Consider the following 17,536-nt stretch of genomic DNA (forward strand, 5'->3'; position numbering starts at 1 on the left):
GTAAACACTGACCACTGCCATGATTAAACCCATTGTTTCAAGCTTTAGTACGGTCACCAGCAAAACAAACAGCCAGGAAACGCTGAGATAAAGCACCAGGAGGGTGAAAGTATCAGAGATGTCCTGCTGTGATATTGCCTCTGTCTTCAGCAGCTTGTTGCCTTCCTGCCCAGTGACCCCTTCCACCTCCTCAGCGCTCCTCAGACATGACCCCCTGGCCAGAGGAAGCACCGTGTGACGCAGCCACGACTCTCACCCTGCTCTCCAACAGTCATCAGGAGTCCACTCAAGAGGCCACGGTTCAGTCGACCGTAAATCACATCAAGTAGAATCACTCAGTCAGATGAGTCTTTGTCCTGCAAACACTGGATGTAACCCTTTAAGTTTCCTACTATTGTGCCACATGAAGTTATGTGCCTTTTGTCACGTGGAGAGAAGACGAATAAGAGATAAATCACTTCAGATCATTTTTGCTGAATTGTGACTTTTGGGACCAGCATAAACATGTGGAGCTGGTTTCCTGGTCAGGGGAATAACCCAACAGTAGTTCTAGACTAAAAAGGCATTTTAAACGACATAATTCAAACTGTCAGCGGATCACATGTGGTCTATTTCACTGAGGACCAATACAAGTATCTATTGATAGGAGCGACCCACTCAATAAATTTGCTGATCAAATTTTGTTGACCATCTAGAAAAAGTGCATAAGCCTGTAGCGCTGTCTATCCAAGAGTTTATCTCCCCAAAGAATTATATTCATAAGCAACATATTTTCATTAGCAAGGTACATTTTGGGGGAAACAAAGTGCTGCAAATTGTTGTTTGAAACAAGCATTGCAGAAAAAGTGTTCAGATTCATATTCCAAATGTTCTTGTTTTTAGCTGATATACACACCAGCTAAGCCTGTTTTTCCTCTAGTGAAAAGTTAGCATTTGCATTAGTATTATCATAGTCAGCCATAACTGCGAATGCCTCGTGCCAACTAAGCTATCTGCTAGCCTTGTGGTTATCTCCACCCTCTCATCCAAATATGGTCACCCTGGTTTAAAAAAATAAAAAATAAAAATCCAAGATGGGGACCACCAAAATGCCAAACTCAAGGCTTCAAAACAGAACCAAACCACAAACCTGGTGATGTCACAGTGACTACATCTGTTATTTTATAGTCTTTGCTAAGGGCACAACATTGAGAAAAATTCACTCCTGTTTTAGCTCTGTTTTGGTCTCCACCACCTAGTGTACAGTAGATTTTTAAGGGTTTTTTGGCAAAAAATAGCTGCCTGCTGTGTCTAGAAATGACACTATGACAGCAGTTGGCCAGAAACCCCAAAACAAGTTAAAGGCTCAAGGAAACTGGAGTGTTGGGTAATCATTATCTATGCATTTGTCACCACTAAACCCCTTTCACAGACAAGTACTCAAGTTATTTGCGGTTTATATGAAAATACTGATTATGGAAATAAGTTCTCCAAACTTAAGGTGTGTTTTAGAAAGACTCTTTTTAATGATCTTAGACTGAGTCCAACCCATAAAGGTCCAGGACCAGTGACGGTGGTGGTGGAAAATGTATTTATCCATTTCTTAGTATATTTAACTGTCCAAATTTACATTAAAACTTAATTTAACATCTAAACAAATATGTGCATTTGCTAACAGTGTGCCAGAGCTGAATTAGATTAGGGAAAAGATTATGTAAATTCTAAAAAACAATATCAAGTTACTATTTTTTGTCTATTTATTCTAGATTTAATTTATGTTGCCCGTTTTGTCTTTTTTTTCTGCTGCTGCGTGAATGAATAAAAATGTCCATCATACTGTTAGTTCAAAGCAGTGAGTCAGTCTGATTCATTCACAATAATTAAATACATAAGATTATTCTGTGTTAATACAACTTGTGAGAAGATAGTGTCTCATCACGCCTGGTCATGAGTTTCGTCTGGACAGACGAATCCAAGCTGTGTCTGATTATAGCCATCCACTATGTCCATAAACCGTTTCACGCATGATGATTATTATTATTATTATGCTCCACTCATGCCGTGCCCTGAAGGTATGCAAATGCGCCCACTGCAGTGAAAAGCGATACTGTGGGCTCACTTGTCTCGTGGCATGATAGACTGTGACTGGCTCAACTGTCCAGAAAAAAAGAACCATTCATTTGGTAAATGACATGCCTCTGGGTCAAAAAAGGCCTGAAAATCTGGCTGCTTTTCATACAGTCAAGAAACAAGGCTGAGAAGCTCCACACTGTGCCTGGCTGCAGTCGCTCTTCTGCCTCAGACTGCCACTGATCCACATAAACAGCCTATTGTGACGCAGCCACATGATATTGCATTGCCCTAAGTGCTTATTAGACACGCTGTATACATCCTCGTTACTTACAGATGAATATAAACTAACAAACTATACGAGCTCCATTCTCGTGCCGACAATTCTTACAGAATGCGGAAAATATTCCAGTGTGCTTTATATTTCCCTCTGTCTCCTAATTAATGGTCTCGGAGCCAAAACTGCAGCATGAGACATCAACCACAGAGGCTTGAAAAGGAGAGTGTGGTGTCACATTTCTCAGGCGCTGAGCATCTCATAGGCAGACAAAAGATCCACGTGCCCCAGGGGCCCGGAGTGCCTAATGAGTGTTTTTACAGTTCCTGTCTTGTCTCACCCTTTTTAAGGGCAACCAGTCCCGGGTCACAAAAGTATCAGCAAATTATTTGTATCACTTTGTCCTGCTTTGAGACAGACATGTTGAATTGTCAGCTTCAGAGCTCAAAACCAAGAGCATCAGAGCATTCAAACAAGACTATAAGCACAATTTTCTATGACTGTCTGATAACATATGTCCTGAAAGTGAAGTTAAGTAAAACAGCAGCTTTGTCAGATATTGTATCCATATCAGAGCATTTCATTAAACATGGCTACAGTAAAAAAAAGCAAATGGACTGAGAAGTTTACTTCCCATTTGACATACTTATTCGAAAAGATGTGTCCAACGTGCAGTGGTGGCATGTAACTTAGTACATTTACTCAAGCACGGTATTTAAGTACACATTTGAGGTACTTTAACTTTTCTTAATCTCATGCCACTTTCGACTTCTACTCCACTAAACCCCAGAGGGAAATACTGCACTCTTCACTCCACTACATTTATTTTTAGATTTAAATTACCATTTACTTTACAAATTAAGATTCTTGCACTGGAACCATATAAAAAAGCAAAAAACCAAAAAAATAAATATAAAACAAGTGCAGCTGAAATGATCAGTCGGTTCATTTGATTTTTGGTTATTGTTTAAGTCGTTTTTTATGCCTTGAAAACCTTGTGATGGTTCCAGCTTCTCAATTAAAATGACTTGCTGTTTTTTTACCTTCATTTCTTTCCATTTATTAAATTGTTTTAAAAACAATTTGCACTGAGTACTTTTACTTTTAACACCTAAATACATTTTCCTGGGTGTACTTACATAGTTTTACTTAAGTGACAGTTTATGTGCAGGACTTTTACTCATTACAGAGTATTTTTACAGTGTGGTATTAGCACATATAAGGATCTGAATACTTCCTCCACCGCTGCCAATGTGAAATAAATAACTCTAGAAATCCTTATCAAACGTGTTCTTTTTACATTGTAATTCATCTGTCAGTCAATCAAACAACTAAATTCATATCAAATGTCCCGGTAAGATTTTTCACTCTTGTAACTGTCTTAAACAGTGTATTGAGGGATGTTTCAAAAGATCACAAGAACAAGCACTGACTTGTTTAAGCTTTCTCCTAAATGAAAGTCCTCATTAACCGACTAAAACAGCCAAACAAATTAAGATGCACGCACCAAGTTTTGAAAAAAAAAAAGGCTACATACATTGAAATGTTCCCCCAGTGAATCTCCAGGAAGCTACCAGCTCTAACCATAGGAGCACATTCCAGTGCAAACATAAAAATACACTCACCACAAACAGGCATCTGGCTGCCAACAGTAGCTACCCAGCACTAGTTGCTCCTCAGTCCCAGCACACTGCTGTAAGTGAAGGGCTCCGTTTTGAAAGTTAACTCAGCTCAGTGAGTGAGTGGAGGACAATACATCCTGAAGTGAAGGGGAGGGGTGTCCGGCACGCATAAATCAGAGAGTTTGGTTGAGGGGAGGTTGGGGGGGAGTTGCAACCACATATGACGCTGCTGCTGCTGGGTGGGGCGCTGTGCTCTCTCCAGCTGCGGCCCACAGGGACTGGCTGACTCACATGTTCGAATAAACCACCACCTCTTCGTGTGTGAGAGTGTGCCTGCGTGTTTATGTCTGCAGTGAAGTTAGAGGGATGTCTCAGGCTTTAGAAGAAATGTTAAATATTGGTCAGATGTGTCTCCCTCTGCTGATATGGAGGTTTCCCTCTGACCAAAGAAAACCTGTACTGGAACTTTTATGTCTTTGGACATTTTTACTTCAATACATATGAAAATAGCTTTCAAATGAATTATAAATTCGAAAAGGTTGCCCGTGGAGTTTTCTTGTAAACAACCAAAAGTTGTAAGACTTGTATTGAGGTCTAAATAATAAATATGTTAAATACCCTCCGTTCTTATACGTGTTCTCTACTGCTTCCATGATACCAACTCAAATGAGGACTAACTTGTAAAAAAGTGGTTAAAACTGTACAGGGCACCTTTAAAAAATTCCCTCCTATTGAATACTTGTGTAAGATCATACTGCTTGAAGCAATTGTTAGCCTACTTTACAGAATTAGCTGCAAAGCTTGTCGTTTAATTTTTTCTGTCCAAAATGCACTTCCTAGGGCTGTTACAAATATCAGGGCTTTTAAAAAATGTTATTAATTACTATTATTATTATTTACATTGGAAGCATCTATTGAAGTTTTTTAATAAAGCTTAAAATGTTTGATTTTTTAAAAAAAAATTAAAATCCTTTCTTTGAATAAAGTAATTCATCAGATTAAATGAGTTAGTCATTTTAAAATCTTGTTTTTACTGAATAAATGTAAATTATGGTGCTGTTCGATTCTTGCTGTACTACCACATTAAAACAGGTGCATGCCTCCTTTTGTGTGCAGCAAACAGGAGACCAACGTTTTTTTTCAAAGGCTAAATGCCAACAAATATGGACCGAAGCAGTATATGTTTGTAGATAAAAACATGCAAATTTGGGGAATGACAACATCAATCACTTTTCAAATCATCTTCACTTTTGAACTTAATAATGCTCGAGTTCTTGGAAATGTCAGGATCGCACAAGTCCAAAATAATCCTACACAGCAATCGTTGTTATCTAATTGGTATAACGGTAATAACATTAGTGAGGCCTATATGTAAACATGCAGAATAACCATGTTCAAACCTAATAAATTGACATAGGACAAACAAGATGTGCAGCATCTGAATGTTGATTTAGAATTCAAATATCAATATTTTGAACAAAACTTCAAACTATTTTCTGAGGCTTCAAACACTTTCTAGGAACAACAATGAACCACAATTCTAAGATATTCCCATCAGCTCTTCATCATTTCAATGAAAGTTTTAACTGAAGGAATGGAAAAGGATAACATGACTTGATGTAAACTGTAAGCGTGACACACAAAGAAATGATCAGCATCCTGGTAGAAGAAGGCTACAGAAGTTCGATACAAATAAACTTTACTATTTTATTATTATTTATTATTATTATAAATGTTATTCAGGCTGCAGGTACCTTACAGTGTTTTGGGAAACTAGCAGTCTGTTTACCAGCAGGGTGGCAGCAAATAGTTACTCTATATCTACATCTCTCAGATACCAACTGATGGCCATTGATAAAAAGCTGAAGGTAATTAAAGTGAGATGGAACTGGACACATTAAAATGTAATATATATATATATATATATCCTCTCCATTTAAAGGAAGTGTGGTGAGGTCACAATGTTGTCTGTGCGCTAATAAACTACTAACTTTCAGCTGAGTCTTGCTGTGGAGGTGAAAGCAGATCGAAAGGGAAGTACAATATGATTTTCCTCCTCTGTTCACTGTTGGAGCGTGTTTGCTATCAACAGTAGCATCTTTAATAAGGCATTAAGCATCAGGGTGGTGACCTCGATTGCATGTAGTATTAGTCAGTGAGATTATGTGTTGAGAAAATAACCCTCAGCATCTATGTCTAATTGTGATTCTCTGGCCTCTAATCTTCTTTAATGACTGACCGCTGAGTCCAGAGCAGTGAGCAGCAGCAGCAGGAGGGAACAATACCAGTGTCAGATCTGCTGCTGGAGGCCGCAGATTATGCTGAGCTGCAGATGGATGGTGGAGATGGTGGAGGGCTACGTTCTGCGCACGGTGCCAAAGGGCTGAGGCGGCTCATGCCAGAAAGGGCAGTTTTCCGCTTGGCTACACAGTAGCGGGCTGCTTGTCACCTTGGAGCACAGGGGGAGACGGAGATAGATGCCCTTCTTCTCCGTCAGTCCGCTCCTTTCCTATCACTGTCAAATCTCCTGATTTTGTCGTTGCCGACCTGGAACGCCTCAGCACTCATCTGAGCTTCGATCCCTGGAGAGTTCATTCTGTGCTCAACAGAGTGAGAGACACAATTCATGCGTCTGTGGAAGGACTGGAGCATATGATCAGGACCATGGCCTCTGTATCATATCAGATGGTTTATTTGAAATAGCAAAACAAAATTCTGAATTTAAAAGACAGTTCAGTCAAAAATCAAAAATACCCTTTTTTTAAAAAATCATTGAGTGCAAGAGGATATTAAGGACAAATCTGAAGGAATTCCCTCATGGTGTTTTTAAGATATTTCGCTAATGAGAATGTGTTGGACAGATGGATGCACATGGGAAAAAATACATTTGAAATCGAGAAAAAATTACCCTTTTATTCAAGATAATCCACAGATCTTGTTGTAAGCAGTTTCATGTAGGAATTATTCGGTTTCTTAGAACTACACCCACCAACCGCATCACTGCTGCGCATCTACTGCCAGCTCACCTAGCACCACTCATCTAGCTAACGTTACAGCTCAGCTGAGGAGGACGTCACTAATGTTTACATCTTTGTGGTGTCATGAGCACCATCCTCTCATCCATGAGTAGATGCACACTTCCTTCTGCGCAGTGATACAGTTGGTGGTTGTAGTTGGTCAGACAGAAAATGGTTCCAACATGAAACTGCTCACAACAAGGTCTGTGGATTATCTTGAGCAACCACACCTTGATTTCTGGAAAGCGACATTGCCGTTGAGTTTTTCAAATTAATTTTTAGGCACTTCGAGCAACATAAGCCAAGTGTCATCTAGTTTGGAGAGAAGACAGACATCTCTATGGCTGATATCTCCAAAACTTGGCAACTCACACCAAAACAATCTAGACTGATAAATGGCACTACAGGTAATAGTAAAAAAATGTATTTTTGATTTTAGGGGCAAACTGTCCCTTTAAGTCCACATTTAAGGCAAAACACATTATTACACCGATCTTTGTTAAGTAGCTGCATGGTACAGTTTATCCAGTCAGGTTTTTGGATGGGTTACTAAAGGTCAAACCAAGGAAAGTCATGAAATCATTCAACTGAAGTTTAAACATTTAGATTACTGAAACTGGAGTCACAAGATTTTCACATGATCTGCCCTCCTGCAGTTGAATCAAACCAGCCTTAACTAATTCTAGTTAAAACAGCTACAGTGGAAAACAATAGAGGAAAAAAATAATTGTTGCTTGAGTGTTTTCCTCAAAGGTGCTTTCAAAAATATCTGAAGGCACCTTTGAGGAAAATACAAACTTTTATAAAGTAGTCTCTTTGTGAAAACACTATATTTTATGTTTTTAAATAAATAGAAGAAGTCTTCTTTTCATCTTGATAACATTTTTTTAATAAGATAAAGTGGTAAAGAAATGTCTCTCAACACATATAAGTCTGAATAACTTGATCCATCTACCCAAGTAAAAACACGGAAATGAGCTAAATAGAGTAACAAGAGTTGCATGTGCCAGCTGTGACATATAATAACTATGACATGTGTGTGAAAGAATTACTGCATTTCCAGAGCACCCGAGGGCCCAGTCAAGACTGACAGCCCTGGGGGCCCCTAAAGAGAAAAGGAGGATCAGTGGAAGGGCTTAACCATTCATGTCTGAGTGGTAAGTGGATTCTGACAAGTCCCAAATGAAGGGTTGATGGGAAGGGTTGCACTGTGACATGCATGCTGCCAGTCACTGATACACACACTGCATATAGAGCACCTGCTCTTGTTTGAACTACATTCGCGAGGTCTGCAGTACACAGCTCTGCTCCCACTCCTCACGCCGTCAGTCAGCGAGCAAGAGTCTCTCACTGCTGACACAGACAAAGGAGCAGCTTCAATGCATACGAGATTTCTCAGGCTCTCATACTGAACAGATAGAACTGAAATGGCTAAAAGCAGGTTTTTCACATTGAAAGAAAGGATACATACTGTGTTTAAATTTACACTAATATTCCACTCATTCAGAATTTAACAATATTCTTAATTTGATACGGTTAGGCTTCTTTTTTTTCAAATATAGCACTTTATGATTAAGAAATGTGGCATATGCCAATATCATGCTAGTTAGGGCTGTGTAATATGATGAAATATATTGACTGATGATGAAAACGTCTATCGTTTCATATTATGCTCTATAATTTATTTAGTTTTTGTCATCTGATAACGCTTTGCATCAATTTGCTTAGATTTATTTAATTAAAACAATACTTTTTTTTTTAACTTTACTATAACAGTACTTTATTTAACTTTATACTTTACTTTATTAAGCATTATAACAGTATTTTATTAAACTTAAGTATACAGTAGTTTATGTGACTTTGCTTCATGGTAGTGGCTACTTTATTTGTAAATGTACTTCATTTAAGAAATTTGCATTTTAGAAGTTTACAGGAGTTTAAAGGAGATTTCAAAATATCAAGATATATATGTCATGTATTGCAATATAGCCTAAACATACAGTGATATTATTTTAAAGCCATATTCCCCAGCCCCAATTCCAGTTTTAGTACCGTTCTTTGGACGGTGCATTTGGAATATATATCTCAATTCACGTTTTTAACCGCAGTTTGTAGGAAATGGCATCTTGCCTGTTTACAGTCAGCTCTGGGCATTATAAAGTAACCACCAAGGGGTCCAGATTAATAAAAGGATGCAAGTAAAACTCCAAAGGGGATTAACGGGGCAAACAGGAGGCACAAAATAGACCCTTTCTAAATCTTCCAAATCTGATCGGGATTTGAAACATTAGCTGAAAACATGCAGCTCAGATTTAGATGAAGGAAATTATAGTCTCAAAAAGCCCAGAGCTATAAAATGCAGCAAAATTCATGTTTGGAAATATGTCCAATATTAGCATGCTGAGGATTGTCCCTGTTGAAGCATGTTTAATTCAGTAGTGCAGAGATCAAAAAGAGAATCATTGCATTGAAATTTAAGTAGTACATACATGGAAACGGTGTGTGTATGAAATCCCCCCTGGATGGCAGAGTGTTTTTTGTAGTGGTGGCGGCCTGTAGATTGTTCCCACTCCTTGGAGCATGTTTAATTCAGTGGTGCTGCAAACAACTACAGAGACCTCCCTTTAAAATTCCACACAGTTCACACCTAGAAACACAGTGTGTATTCCACGGGGCGCCGTGAATGGTTCGGAGTTCGTAGTGAAGCAGCCTGTGGATTGTTGTTGTTATTCCTTGGACCATGTTTAATTCTGAAATCATTTCATCTGCCCCTCACCCCTGTGCTTTGGGTAATTACCCTTGTGTCACTGCGCCATGATCCCAAAGACATGACTGCCAGCTCACACCGTCTCTGGGCTACATTATCATTGAGGCAGCTCGCCCCTCGCAAGACCACAACATCCACTGATCCTCCTGTGAGACACGGCACAAGACTTAAGGGCAGCTGTCAATCATGCAACGTAAGATCATGGGGCCCCCGAATGAGGTCACTCGACATGGTGTGAAAAACAAGCGAATCGCTCCAATCTGGAAAGAAAATACCCTGTGGGCATTTCTCCTTCCAAACATGCCATTAGAAAAAAACATGCAGAGGAGTTGAATAACAACACGGCACAGCGCACAGCAATACATTAGAAGAATAAAAGACAAAGACTGGACCTCTGACCTGAGAACGAACAAATGTGAAACGGTTAACAATAGTGAATGTGGTAAATGAATGTGGACCCCAGGAAAATTAGCCTTGCTTTAGGGCACAGCTAATGGGGATCCTGACAAATAAACATAACTAAACAGTGTCTCATAAGTAAATTTCAACCAGAGAGGGCTGCTTACTAGTATCAGTTTTTAACCCTTTGAAACATGGATCGACATCAGTTTTATTGTGCTGCACTCAGATGCCTTTCACATTCTGTTTAACCCTTTGAAACCTGAGAAAATTGTTTTGATTTCTTTAATAAAACATGGGAAAAAGGCAATGACCAACTTGGCAAGAATTCTCCCACAAATTTTACAAAATTAATAAAAAACAAGAGAGTGACCTCAAAATTAGATGAAAAAAAGAAAAATAAGAAAACACATAATGAAAAATGAAAAACTGCATTTATATTTAAATTACTATAAATTCTAAAATACTATACTAATTTCTTGCAAGTTTTTGGGCCATGTCTTGTTGAGTTGCTCATTGCCATCCCTGATCTTACCCTGGTAAAAAAACATTGTTCCATAGACACTGACAGAATTTTTAACTACATTTTGTGAGGGCACAACCAAATCTTTTATCTTACTCTGGGATTTACTGAGATCTGACGAAGATGTTTCTGACATCACTTCTCCCTAACGTCTAGTCAGAGCCTGCACTCTGCCAGACCTGCCAGTTAGCTCTCCCCTCCGGGATATCGGTTTCTCACACAACTGTATCTTAACACTGCAATGATGTACTTCAAACGTTCATAAGACCGTGCTCACTGTTTGGACATGTCCCTTTTGACAACTGCAGACATCCCAACAGGGCTGGTGACAACATCTCCTGTCCAACTCAATTTGTCTCCTCCTCTCCTCTACACACTCAGATGTTCCTTCTCCTCCTCTGTCGTTTCAAGGACATCCACCTTACAGCCACTGCATCCATTAATGGATGCTAAGCGCAGCTAGCCAAGCATGTACTGACATCATAAGAATTGCATGAGGATCTATAATGAAGGTGGAACCCTGTTAGAAAATAGTTTCACATCCAAGAGAGGTCTCACCATCAGTGGTTGACATCTCCTCTATGACAGATGAAAGTCTTGATCTGATTATCAAAGTGCAGCTATTAAACCTTGTTTTAAGGCTAAAATATTCCTCTATGTGCTACAGTGCTGATGTATTATCAATTCTGCACCACTTTAATATATTTTTCCATCTTATTTTTCACTCTGATATTAATCACAAGATTTCTTAGAGACAATGCATCAAAAGTCATTGAAACCGACAGAGTGATTAAATATGCATAATCACTCACTGGAATTGATCTCTTGCTCAATATCTGGCCCTTTTTTGAGGCCGACATCTGGCAAATTGTTGGAACATTTCTCCATCAATGTGCCCCATTAAAGTTTCAAGTCAATTAAAAAAAACATTCACTCGTAGCAGTTTTCCACAATGTGTCATAGCTGTGTTTACAGCAACTGTGCAAAGCATAAGAAAAGTGTTGTAATAAAAAACTGCTATAACAGAATATGTCCTTCTTCTGTCAAAAAAATCAGTCCTTCCTAGGTTCTGCCCCTTCTGCTCCGAGCTCTGATAACAGTTAGGCAAGCTTGAAAACAAACCAGAACCTCGGTCAACTTTCCCTTTTCCTGTGATACTTATGTGCTAAGCTTGCCTGTGTTAAAAGGAAACCAAGTTATGTAGATGATTAAAAGATGTGGCCAGGGGACACAAATTTGTGGGGGTTAGGGTTAGGGTTAGCCTTGTTTATAACAGTTAACTTTGTCAGTATATATCCTTCCATCACAGACTGTTGTCCTTGTTATCAGCTTCGTGAAGCTATATTGCCTGACATGCACAAACTATCTAATGCTCTAACAGTGTTGCAGCTACCTAAACAGCACTACTATGTTTCTTTTTGACAAGTTTGTGAAACTTAGCAACAGTAAATAAGGCAAGCAGGCCTTAGGATCAGTCTATTAAGTTAAATTTAATACTATAACGTTTACTTTCATTACAATTTTGCATCAAATAAAGGCATAATTGCCAATATGTTTATTGAGGTATCTCTAAATTTTCATAGCATATTCTGTCAGTCACCAGACAAATGTCTTTATCACAGAATAAGATTACTGTGGAATGCAAGCTTTAACAGAGAAAGCTCAACAATTTTTTTGAGGTGCGTTTAGAAGATCTGAGTGGCCATGTTGTAAAAATACCATACAAACTTTAATAATGCAGAATGCTTAAACCGTATTAAGTCAAGCATAAGCACTCAGGAATAAAAAATTCAATGATTAAATTCATGCATTATAAACCATCTCCCCGCAGTAGGCTTTACTCTTCCCACAATGCATACTGCGGCTACAAATGCAATTCAATTTAATTGATACAATCAATGAGTCTTCCCCCATGACTAATATACAAACTAATGAAAAGTGCTTCAATTTAAGATTTTAGGATCAATATCCTGGAGACAATAAAATAAACTATAAAAAGCAGAAATAAAAGAATGCACCATCTGTTCTGCAGCGGCTTTGCTGTGCTTCTAACCAAACATTGATCAATATAAGAACTCTAAGAGATAATATACTTTGAAAAAACAACTAGGATTTGTTAATTTAGTTGAATCTATTCCTTTTCGGTTAAATCACTGTGGAGTGGGCGAGGTTCTGATCGAAAGCTCATCCAAATCTGACCCTAACCCTCTCAGAGGAATGTCAAGCTTCAATGGCACAGAGATTCGTTTTCTTGATTGAAAATCTCTACCTCTCAGTCCAGCCTTTTGTCATCACGTCACCCCTTTTTTAATTCACCGCCTCCTCGCTGCTTCTGTCTTTTGCTCTCCTTGATCACAGCCCTCAGTTTTTTAATCTCTTTGTCCCACTTTCGTCTCCTTTATTTGTCTTTATCTCTCTCCCTTTAGGCTTAATATCTTTTCACCATTATTTCTTCAGTATCGTCACCCAGGCTGCCTACCTCTTTGGACTACAGTCCGATGCCCCAATTTGCTTCATGATGCATGAAAAGAGTCCTTATTGTGTATAATGTCATAAATCCCGTTCTTAGAGGGTCTAAATCATGACTACGCATTTGGATATTGAATGTAGATGATAAAAATAGATGATTCGTGTACTGTAGTCGTACTGTAGGTCAATGAAAGCATTTCTACGCCAGAGGTGAAATAAAGGCCATGACAAGGTGAGGAAGATATGAGACAAGAGTAATAAGGACAAATACTAAGTGGAGTCCATAATAATGAGCAGCAGTAGTTCCTACCGCACGGATGGGCAAGTTGGAAGTAGAATAACATAAATGTAAATGATACTACAGCGGGAGAACCAAAGATTTTTCGTTTTAATTGAAACAGTTGATAATGTGTGACAGTCATCAGGACAGGGTCATGTGAGAAAGTATTCTAAAGACAATGGGAGTACATTATTACATTTCTGTGAAATTTTACTATAATCTATCAATAATTCCTCAACATTTGGGCCAACTCCCTTCATGTATCTCTGTCATTATCATTTTTTCTTCATTGATTATTATTTACATTTATTTATGTGAACTCTGAATTTATCTAAAAGTGTATTTTTACTATTTATTTGCTATATTCTTTCTCTCTCCTTCTCCTTCTTGTTCATACCTGCATAACCCTCTGGTTCCCATTATTCATAAATAAATGTATGAGACATCCTCATACATGCACACAAACAATTACAATACTCCTACTGACAGACACTGCTATAAATCTGTACCATACTCAAATCCCGTTTCTTATGTCTTGTTTTGATATCTATATGATTTGTTACAGCGTTGTCTAATTTGACAAATAAAATGCATTTTTAAAAATCCTTGGACGTCATGTCATGATATAATATCATGAAAAAGCCACCACAATTTCTCAACCAGTTATCTTAAAATAATGAAAATTCTTTAGACAAAAAAAAAAAAAAACAGTTGTCAAATAGTCAGCCATCTGCTGAAAAAAATTGTAGCTAGTAAAAACATCTTCATTTAAAATATTTTTTTCCAGTGAAATACTATGAAAGTAATCTCAAAATCATGTTACAGACAAAAGCCTTGTTTAAATGCAGACACAGTCGTGGTCCTCTGAAGCACTTGACTGCATTGAGCAAAGTAATTATGTGTGGAGAGATCTAAATGACCCTGGTGCTTGAGTCAGTTTGTTTACTTCTGAAATTGGCCTGCGCTGAATGCATGATCCCGCTCATACTAACATACACTGTCATTCTCCACACAGATATAGAGCTATCTCACATATCTATTTTTACATATATTCAGCATGAATATGCAGTTATGATATGTCATGTCATGTCATGGCTTACACGTAATTTTAATTAAATTTGATTGACTTTAGTAAAAATATAACATGACATCTATAACTGCTGTCTTATTTTAAGAATCAAACTAAAGTATGTGGGGAGTCAATATATTTATACATGAGAAAAGAAAAGAAGTTGTTTTTATCATGTTAATTTGTTATTAAGTAAATGTGTAACTAGTAAATCCCAAAAAGGAAGGTCACCTGCTAACTTTGGCAGCAGGGGTCATGGGGGAAAGTTTTATTTGCTGCATCCATCCTGCAGGCCTTGCAGATACAATACCTGTCAGACAGCTTCCTGTCATTCCTCACAAAATGCACATTCTGCATTTCTTTGCAGCTTCCCTATCACAGTTATCATCAGAACACTCACATCCTCTTTTTTATGTCCCCTTTGTATAAACAGGTAGGCAGATAATATAAAAGCCATCAGGAGGTATGCAGAGCCTGTTAGTCAGACAAAAAACATTTTCCATGTGCAAAGCATTGAAAATATAACTGTTGTGGTTACCTATTCACATCTTAACATTTTGACATTGGACAGCTTAATATTTTTGTTCAACTGTATCTGTATGAGTTTGTGTCTGTGTGAGAGTGTGTTTGGAGTACAGAGCATTGCTGCAAGCACCTTTTCAATACAACACCCTAACTTGAAAGTCACCTTCATGTCTTCTCTCTTTGGAAATGTTTTTAATCTTCTTGGGAAATTAGAAAACTCAATTCTGCAGTCTGGGTTTTTATTAACATTGAGCCCAGCTGAGCACATTTTATTTCCTTGTATTCCTTCCAGTCATTCATTTAATCTTACTTAAGCAGCTGAGGCTATGTGGAGAGGCTGGCTAATTATTGATTTGACTCATTCCAAAGCAAGGAAAGAGGCTGAAAAAAAGGCAAAAAACAACTCAGTTGTTTAACTGACACATCTGACTGGCACTTTCACAGGTGTGTGTGAGCAGCTGTGTGTGTGGAAAATTGTCATTTCTGCAGCAAAACAAGCCTAAATTATGTTCTCTAATCTAAATCAATTCAGAACAATGTCACTCTAGGCAAGCCGTATTTGCCTACATCTTTGCAGAGATCTGTTATTAAGGTTTTTGTTATTGCTGAATGCCATCCATCCATTAGCTATACGCATCCTTTTAGAGGGTCACAGGGGGCTGGAGATGATCCCAGCTGAATGTGTTGAATGGCATTGATAATAATAGAATAAATTAGTTTCAAATGTACACTTATTGTTCTCGTCAACAATGATATATGATAAATTGGTTAGAAAACAAAGGCAAGCTTAGAATAAGCTGTAATGCACTCTTGTTTTCAGAGAGGATACAGAGAGAAACCGCACTTCCAGGTGCAAAAAATGACAAAGACATCAAAGATCTGGCAAATGGGCAAACAAGACTCCTTTCTATGGAGCTCAGAGTGAATTTCCACGCTTGTTTGAAATCTGGCAACCCTGTATGACACCGACTCAGATGCCTGAGTTGCAAGCAAAGCCTAAAATAACTCACAGTGCTCACTGTCCACTGGGCATCATTAGCCCACACACTGAAGGTGAGTCCCATTTGTGGCCATTCAGATGTTAACATCAAGGTTATATAAGTGATTTTATGCGCTGAACTGACAGCGATCATCTCCGAAGGAGCCAAGATTCTGAGACACTGTGCTGCATATACGGTGAGTTAAGATGGAGATCCCAGCTGTCTTTGCTAGAACAACAGTTTGAGTGAGATTACATATTGACGGACACAATGGAAGTCAAACCTAATCACAATCACAGAGGTGCTTGAAACAACCACTGGAGCAGTTTTCATTAGTGGCAATGGTCCAAACACTGTCCTTTGGGAAAATCTGGGTAAAGTGGGCTACATTAGGACCCGGTCCGATGATCACAGAATGGAAAATATTTGGAAAAGAGTTGCCATCGCTACATTATTTCTACACGGGTGTTTTGAGGCATACCAGTGGATAAAGAGAAAAATAAATGCCTAAACATAAACACAGCACTGCAGATAGACACTGTATCCATCTTAACATGTCAGCCTAGTGATACATTTTTTAAAGAAAATTAAAGCAATTTCCTTCTTTCTCTACAAACCACACTCAATTGTTATTTCATTAGGTACACTTAGCTAAAACTAATATAATCCTGCAACCTGAAGGTTCATAAGGGTTAAAATGTTCAATGTTTGTTCAAACTGTTTTAATTCAGCTGTGCAGCCAAATGTTTGTCTTTCAGAGATATCCGTCCTTTTACATGCGCATAGTGTAAGGATGGTTTTACTATTTTAATGCCTCTGTGCCAGCAACAGCCTTGGACGGAGCCTCTATGTTTTCTGGTTTTCTGATTATCCATCCGTCAGCCATCTCATACTTGTGAATAAAATATTCCACCTTCAGGGAATTTCTTCAAATTTGGTAACAACCTTCACTTGGTCTAAATAATGAGCTGATTAGATTTTGGTGGTCAAAGTTCAAAGTTACTGTGACCTCATCTGTCTCATTCTTGTGAACGTAGTAACTCAAGAAGACATTGAGGCAGTTTCCTAATTTTGGCACAAACATCCACTTGGACTTTAGAAATAAAATAATCCGAATTTGGTCATCAAATGTCAAGGTCACTGTGACCTCACAAAACATGTTTTTGGCTACAAGTAAAAAATTCATGTGATTATGACAAAATTTCAAACACGTCTAACAGAATAAAATCACGACATGAAGGCATTTTATATCCAAAAGCTCAAAGTTCAACCTCATAGTGACATCATACTGTTCTGAAAAACACTCCATTACTCAATGTCATAACTCAGGAACAGAGGGGGAGATATTGGCTGATACTAAATTGGTGACGCTAATCTTGGGTGCCCATCTTGTAACTGCGCTGATTGTGTAGATTTTCTGTGCTGCCGGGGCAAAGATATGTGTGGTGCATTGACATGGATGTAAACTGTAAGTGCAACTTGATTGATGCAGGGAGGCATACAACCATGAGGCTGTAGTTCTAATTTACATGTACTTCACATTAGATTTAAATATTGAT

The 17,536-nt window shown here is 38.3% G+C and overlaps 1 protein-coding gene across 3 annotated transcripts in view; it reads right to left on the reverse strand.

Moving 5' to 3' along the window:
- The window catches only part of sash1b (SAM and SH3 domain containing 1b), a 61,506-nt gene that overhangs the window by 19,040 nt on the left and 24,930 nt on the right, over nt 1-17,536 (reverse strand). Inside the window, exon 1 of one of the 3 annotated variants that reach the window (XM_042500804.1) lies at nt 3,952-4,050. The exons of the other annotated variants lie outside the window; for them this stretch is intronic. The gene's annotated coding sequence lies outside the window, so the exon portion shown is untranslated. Of the gene's footprint in view, nt 1-3,951; nt 4,051-17,536 lie in introns of those variants that run through there. 3 annotated transcript variants of the gene reach the window in all.

Source organism: Plectropomus leopardus, chromosome 14, assembly GCF_008729295.1.
Source record: "Plectropomus leopardus isolate mb chromosome 14, YSFRI_Pleo_2.0, whole genome shotgun sequence".
Lineage (NCBI taxonomy): Eukaryota > Metazoa > Chordata > Actinopteri > Perciformes > Serranidae > Plectropomus > Plectropomus leopardus.